We start from the raw sequence: 8549 nt of genomic DNA, 5'->3' as shown, positions 1-8549 counted from the left end.
TTAGCTAGGCATACGTGGCAATGTGGGTCACACGGGTAGTGGAAGAGCGATCAACCTCCGAGACTATTGTTGTATATTCGAAGTGGGCTTTAACCACTGAGACTGGTGCTAGCTGTAGGGTTTACACCTACTCTAGTTCTATACTTTAGAGAGTAGGTATAGCGAGAGTATAGCGAATAAAGAGGCTGTAAACTAGAAGCGAGTGTGTTCTAATTTCTTGAGGAGATAGGGTGTTTACTCCTTACAGGACCCTGGACAACCGAGAGCTACGCCCAGCACTCAGGAAAGTCCGTTACAATATATTACTCTTTTATAAAACTAGTAGCCTTATTAACGAAATGGATCTACATATCTGAATTCTTTTTGATTGTCATGGTATTGAATACCACTTCATATTTTTATGAAAATGTAAATAATACTGATATAAAATGACTAAAAAAAAAGTATTTGTAATATATGTAAATAAAAACCTATGAATTTCTTTAATTATGTTTTGTTTTATTGAGGATTAAATAGTTTGAAGGAAGTCATTGAATATTTCATTTCGTATTCTTAAACCATCCTCAGAGTCAGTTATATTTCTCGCAGATTGGACAGATTCTATATTAAAGGTCTCATTCTCAGTAGTCAGGGAAGATGGATCGAAATCATCTGCAAGAATGCAAATGTTGGCGCAATATAAATGCTGCAAATACGGTTTTAATACAGTTTTCAATTTTCAATTCCAAATCCCTATTAAATATGTGCCTCCATCTATTTTTCAAAATTCCAAAAGCTGCTGTGGTGTAGTGGTAAGCAGTGCGCGCTTCCACTCCGCAGCGCCTGGGTTCAAAGCAAAAAATATAGAAAAAAGGTTTTTTATTAACAGCGGTCGTCCTCCCTCGGCAGGCAATGGCAAAACTCCGAGTGCATTTCTGCCATGAAAAACAGCTTCCCATAAAAATACAATCGCCGTTCGGAGTCGGCGTAAAACTGTAGGTCCCTCCGCTCTGTGTGACAACATCAAGGCGCACGCCACAAATGGGAGGAGAAGCTCGGCCACACACTAACATATGTGTAAGCGCCAATCTATTATTTTTTTTATTAGAAGCTGCTTCAACAACTATTCTTCCTCTACTATGCGCAACGTTGAACTTGGCTTGATTGGATGCCAGAGGTTCTTTGAATGGGGTGATAACTGCTACTGGAAACGTTTGGCATGGGTATCCTTTATCACCGAATAAAAATTTGCGCCTGGGATATAAAGCATATAAAGGGCTATTCACAAACATTCTAGTATCGTGTACTGATCCCGGCTAGCCAATGAAAACCTCTGCAAATTTATAATCTCTGCCCACAACCGCCTGCGTCTGGATGGAATAGAACCTTTTATGGTTAATGTATTCATCGTGTTTATTGACAAGACATTTTATGGGAATATTTGTGCCATCAATTGCTCCAACAAAATCATGATAAAAACAAAAACAAACAAGGTAAAACCATTCTCTCAATTCGTCGGCCATGATTTTTTCCTGACGTTTGCAAACATTTTAAAATCATATAAAATTGAAAATAAAAAAATTATATTGTTCACAATTGTAATGTCAACACCTAATAATATTACGCTTATTACGCATAGTTGGCAAACCATCTTTATTATTACCTTTTATACTCTTCTTTTCGTTTATATTGTACATATTCTTTGCTTCTAATAAAGTGAGTTATTAACTGGATTTCAACATGGAAATATTACAGAAATGGCGAAGAGGACAAAAAAATAAAACAAAATAAAATAAAATAAAGCCGTCCGACCGTCTTCAAAGTGCGAAATAACCCGGGGAAAAATAACTATCGATAAGGCAGTAATTAAACAGTAACATTATTATTATTACTGTGCCGGTATGGAGACACAAATGGAAAAATTACTAGAAGCATTGGCTAGTCTGACGACCGCAATGCATCAGCAAAATCAAAGTGCAGCGTCATCGACTAATATAAATGTGATGTCGGGCTTTGAAGCTTTTGATCCAAAGCAAGAATCCTTTAAAAACTACAGGGAACGTCAGGAAGTCCATTTCCAAGTCAAAAGGATCATGAGCAACAAAGATATGTGCGTAAGCTCTTGCTGCAGTACATTGGCTCTTCAAACTATACGATACTAACATCGCTGGCGGCCCCCAAATCGGTATGCAGCCTTCAGTACGACGGAAAAATTTCATTATTGGAAACACTGTGAGGACCCAAATCCAGGGGCTTTGGAGTCCCCACAACATTATTTATTTTTTTATGAAGTATTATATTGAGTTAATGATAATAATTAAATAAATTGAATTGTTTAAATTGAATTGTATTGAACTTACATATACTTATATACTTGTTGAATTGTACAACACTATATTCAGTATTCAATTGTTGCTAGTTGAAGTTTGTTAATTTCTTAATATTTGCAGTTAAGCATTGTTATTGTAGAATAACAGTCTGCCTGCGCGCAGAAGAGTATAAAAGCGAGGAGATATTTTGTAAAAGGAGGCAGTCGCTAGTAGGCAGGTATACTAGTCGGTGGGCACACACTACCGGCAAACGAAGCGCACCTGGGAGTTTCCACCTCATTTGCGTTTAGTCTTATATTCGGCGGAGGTTACCACTCCCGCCGACGGGTAAGGTTAGTGGAGGGATATTCACTCCCACTGCCTTTAAGCGTTCTTGATAGGAATTCTTAATAAACATTTTAATAATAAAGAGTAAATGGATTGAAATTGAAGATTTATCATTTTGAAGGAGAGAAGTAGGAATTCCAATTTCAGGAACCCTGGACGGACTTAGCTTACCCCGGCACTACAAAAGTTCGTCACAAATGGCGCCCGAGCAGGGACTTTGAGAAGTCAACGAGAAATTAACGATAAGTAAGAGAGAAGTCAACGAGAAAAACAACAAGGGAGCAAGGGGAATATCAGCAAGAAGTGAACGAGAGAACGAAGGAGAAAATTTGCAGCAATGGTGAAAGTAACGTGGGTGTACTACCTCAACAGAGAGGAACTACTAACCTACGCCACTGAGTTCGGCCTCGAGAGTTCTGGAACAGTGGACGAGCTTCGTAAGCGTCTCTCGACCTTTATCCAGACGGAGAGTGACAACGTAGGACTCAAGGATCGCTTCACGGAATTGGCCCTTCGGCATGCACGGCCGACCACTTTGATGAACCCGGCAACACCCAAGGGGACCAGCGAACTACAACTACCAGGTAACATTGTACCGCCACCTCCAGGTATTGCAAGTGAGGACGAAAACACACATGGAGCGACCAGGCTCCGTGAAGATAGACCGCCACCGGTGTACGTAGTACCCCCGCCACTATCATGTGCTACCACTATGGACCGAGTAAGAAAATGGGGTTTGCGGTACGACGGCGGTAAGGATCCCCTGAGTTTTATTGAGCGAGTCGAAGAACTAGCAGACAGCTACGAAATCGATCGCAACTCGATCCCAGGAGCGCTACCTGAGTTGCTGAAAGACAAGGCCTCGGTGTGGTTCCGGAACAATAACCGGCACTGGCAGGAATGGGACTCCTTCAAGAAGGACTTTCTTAAGTATTTCCTAAGCTCTCGGTATTTCGAGCACTTGGACGATGAGATTAGGCAGCGCGACTACGTGCTGGCGCTACAAGGGCTCATGCGACATGCTGACTACACCGCCGAACAAAAGTTGAGCCGCATATACCGAAATTCCCGCAGAGAGTATCAGTGGTACATTAAGCGAAGCGAGTTCAATAGTCTCGAAGGGTTGGTAAGTCTGGCTGAAGACTTCGAGAACATCGCCCCCGGGAGAGAACAACTGAGACCAACAGCGAGATCATTCATACCCCAGCATCATGAGGAACGCTACCAATACTTGCGCGCTGAGGAGAGAGATGAAGAACCAGCGAGGAGAGAAGCCCCACAGCAATCAGGGATGTTAGGTGCCTCACCGAAACCATTACAAGGATACGTGGACCCCCGGACAGCATGTAGACGGTGCGGTGTGAGTAAACAGACGCAGGGCCGAATCTTGGCCGCCGTGACCATGGATGGGGAAGAGGCAACGGCTGCAATCGACACAGGGGCTATGAGGAGCTTCGTAAGCGAGACAATGGCGAGAAGGCTGAAGGAGGACAGGTTTAGACACGTAAGAAAACGAGTGGTGATGGGCGATGGCAGAGCGAGAATAATAGTCGATGCGGTATATGCAGAGGTAAAGTTAGGTGACCAAGTGCACCAGAGTGAGCTGCTAGTCTTACCAGGGCTCGCCGACAGAGTAGTGATAGGATCGGACTACCTGGCGAAAGCTAACTTGGAGTTAAGGTGTGGAGAGCAATCATTAACGTTGCAAACGGACGATTTACGGCAAGGAGCAGTCACGTGTACGATTATGATCGAAGAAGAACATGAGGACCCCGCTGAAGCCGCCAGGACCGAACCAACAGCCCCATCAGTGGACAACGCAATAAATTCTTCGGTGAGTGAGTTCCTTAAACGTGAATTACAGGAGTTCGTGGAGATGTCGGGAGTATCCAATATTGCGACGCACAAGATAATGATGAAAGATGATAGACCGATTAAACAGCGGTATTTCCCCAAGAACCCAAAGATGCAGCAAATCATAAACAAGGAGATTGATGAACTCATAGAAAAGGGCTGCATTGAACCGTCGCATAGCCCACACAGTGCTCCCATAGTTCTGGCAAGGAAGAAAAACGGCAAATGGAGACTCTGCGTCAGCTCAATGCTCGGTCCGTGCCAGATGCCTATCCGTTGCCGCGCATCCAACATATCTTGGATCGATTAAGAAGCGCCCGCTTCATCAGCAGCCTAGACCTAAAGAATGGATATTGGCAAGTCCCCATGGAGGAGAACAGCAAACAATACACCGCATTCACCGTACCCGGACGCGGATTATTCCAGTGGAAGGTAATGCCGTTTGGTCTGCACTCGGCCCCAGCGACCTTCCAGAGAGCACTCGATCGCGTCATCGGACCAGAGCTAGAGCCGTACGCGTTCGCTTATTTAGACGATATAATCGTTACGAGCACCACACTGGAAGAGCATGTACGGCATCTCGCGGAAGTGTTCCAGCGTCTAAGGCGAGCCAACCTCAAGATAAACCCCGAAAAGTGCGAGTTCTTTAAGAAAAGTCTTAAGTATCTAGGGCACGTCGTCAGAGAGAAGGGTATTCACACGGACCCAGACAAGATCGCGGCCATCAAAGAGCTGACACCGCCTAACAGCCTACGAGAAGTACGGCGTTTCCTGGGAGTAGTCTCATGGTACAGGAGGTTCGTTACCGATTTCTCGCGCATTTCACATCCGCTAACGTCGATGTTGAAGAAGGGCAGCAAGTGGAAGTGGTCCGAGGAACAGCAGGAGGCATTCGAGGCTCTAAAAAACGCGCTCACACAAGCTCCGGTGTTAGCTTGCCCGGATTTCAAAAGAAAATTTACGCTACAAACAGATGCAAGTGATTTCGGTCTCGGCGCAGTCTTTACTCAGGAATTAGAAGACGGGGAACGAGTGATAGCATACGCGAGCCGACGGCTGAATAAGGCGGAGATGAACTACTCTCCGACTGAGAAGGAATGCCTGGCTATAGTTTGGGCAATAAGAAAGATGAGGCCTTACCTAGAAGGGTACACCTTTACGGTAGTCACCGACCATCTGGCGTTGAAATGGCTGAACGCGATAGAGAGTCCATCAGGGTGAATTGCGAGGTGGGCACTGGAGCTCCAACAGTATACTTTTGATGTGCAGTACCGAAAAGGGAAACTAAACGTGGTGGCGGACGCGCTCTCACGACAACCACAAGACGAGCAGCTCGGCACAATGATATTGCAGCAAGATAATAGCGACTGTAAATGGCTCACGGCTAAAATGGCGGAGGTGGGAAAAGACCCTGAGAAATTTCCAGATTACGTGGTGGAAAAAGGTAGGCTTTACAGGCGAATATCGACACAGATGGACGATGAAGATGCGACCCCCTGGAAGCTGTGCGTGCCGACATCGCAAAGAAGCAGAGTTCTTAGAGTTCCGGAAGTCAATTGCGCGGGCGATGACGCGTTACTACTGGCCCGGCATGTTCAGAGACATAAGAAAGTATGTACGGGAATGCCATACATGTCAGATATACAAGCCTAGTCCACAGCAAGCTGCCGGTAAGATGCTCACCCAAATTGCGGAGGAACCTTGGGCGACGGTATGTGCCGATTTTGTGGGACCCCTCCCGCGTTCAAGACCCGGCAACACGATGGTCATAGTTTTTCTCGACCGATTCTCGAAGTGGGTGGAGATTTTGGCAATCCGAAAAGCGACGACTGAAAACCTCATGCGAGCGTTTAGGGATCGAATCTTGGCCTGGTTTGGCGTCCCAAAGGTATTAATAACTGACAATGGAGCGCAGTTTACCAGTGGACGGTTTAAAAAATTCCTACAGGAGCTCGGCGTAAGGCACCAGCTAACTGCACCGTACACACCGCAAGAGAATCCGACGGAGAGGGCAAACCGAAACGTTAAAAGAATGATAGCACAATTCACCGGTAAGGAGCAACGTGATTGGGACGATTTGCTGCCAGAATTTACACTGGCATTAAATACAAGTGTGTGTGAATCTATGGGTTTCAGCCCGGCATACGTGGTCCAAGGCAGAGAGCCGAGATTACCAAACGCTCTCTTTGATGAACAAACATTCGGTACCGGCCAGAAGGTGGTGGATCCAAGGGAAAAGTCGACAAAATGAAGGAAATATTCGAAGCGGTACGGCATAATCAGCAACGAGCAGCCACCACACAGGCTCGGCACTACAACCTACGAAGAAGGCAATGGCGCCCAGCTGTAGGCGACCTAGTTCTTGTAAAGGAACATCAGCTATCCAAAGCAGTGGACAATTTTGCGGCCAAGCTAGCCCCCAGATATAGCGGGCCTCATCGGGTAATTAACTTCGTGTCACCAGTGATTGTCCAGTTGGACAAAACGCACAACGGAAAGGCGAGGAGAGCGCATGTAAGTGACCTAAGATTTACCATGGAGCCAGACCCACAAACAACAACACCACGTCTGAATACAATTCAACGCCCGACGAAAGAATTAGCGGCGGAACAATACCAAAAAGGTAAAAACGGCGAAATAAATAATCCGCCAAAAAATAAAAAAAAATAAAAATTTATATATATATATATATATATGTACATGCAAATGAAGGAATTAATCTATAAAAAAAAAAAATTAAAGCAAATAACAACAAAGAAATAAACACGTGAAGTGATAGAAAAATTTACTAAGAAATTGCTAAGTACATGGCCGAAGCAATGAAAAATTGCCAGTGGGAAGGCCACATAAGGCAATTTTCCCTGTATGCGTTGGCAGCACTGCCCGATCAAGACAGCTGCAATAAACAAAGAAACACACACATAATTACATTAAAAGTGGAAATGTCCTGCAATTTTCGTCGAAGATTAAAGGAAAACTGCGGGATAACGTTTTTTCGGGAAAAGCACAGTTCACCGCGCAATGGGAACTAATATAAATACCGGTCCGCGGCTCGCAGGATACCAAAATACGGTTCCTAACGAAAATGGGCGCACGCGAAGATTTTGTCCGCGAAAACTACATCGCGGAGAGCAGTACAGACGGTTCCCTGCGAGTACGGCTAAAACGACTAACGCAGGAAGAGATCCAGCGGCATACGATGGGTATGCGGACAGCGGCGGAGGAGGAAGAGTGGCCTAGCGAGTGTGACAGCGAGGGTGCCAGCACCAGCACCGAACTATTCGAGCCCAACAACAGTGACAGCGAGAAGGACTTCAACAACTACGACGAGGACGAGGCGGCAGTGGTAAGGGCCTCGACGCCCATAACCATATCCTCGGAGAGCGAGTCCGAGGAGGAAGAGTGTCCACGGCGGTACGGCGAATTATCGGTAAGCCCAGACGACGTTGAGATGCGTGGCCAAGGGTTCACCGATTATACGCGGCGCATCGAAATGCGGATGCGTATTTTTAATGACAACGTGTCGACGGCAGAGAAACCCCAGCAGCCACCCACGAAGCTCCGCATTTGCGACGGGGCAGAAATTGAACGCGCGCCTTGTGACCGCAGCGACGTGCTAAGCTTGACGGCCAGTGACGGCCTGGTGGAGGCTGAAGGCAGCAACGAGTATGCGGAGATAGTGGAGGAAATAGAGCGCTGGCTGCAGGGCGCAACAACCACAACGCCGGGTGCATGGGAGAACCAATCCGGAGTTGACCCTTTGCCAGCGGCCTTAGTCGACGATATTGAGGCGCATTTGCAGCAGCCACAGCAGCGGCGAGGACGGCAGTCTTTTCGGCGCGACATCGATGGCAACAGCTACAGGGTAAGAATCTCGCGCACAGGCACGGTGACAGTAAGTCTCATTGCGGCAAGTGAGGGGAGAGTGTGAGGACCCAAATCCAGGGGCTTTGGAGTCCCCACAACATTATTTATTTTTTTATGAAGTATTATATTGAGTTAATGATAATACTTAAATAAATTGAATTGTTTAAATTGAATTGTATTGAACTTACATAT

This window comes from Rhagoletis pomonella, unplaced genomic scaffold, assembly GCF_013731165.1.
Source record: "Rhagoletis pomonella isolate Grant_MI unplaced genomic scaffold, Rhpom_1.0 Rhpom_scaffold_00068, whole genome shotgun sequence".
In the NCBI taxonomy this organism is placed as follows: domain Eukaryota; kingdom Metazoa; phylum Arthropoda; class Insecta; order Diptera; family Tephritidae; genus Rhagoletis; species Rhagoletis pomonella.
Note: the sequence above shows the minus strand (reverse complement) of the source record.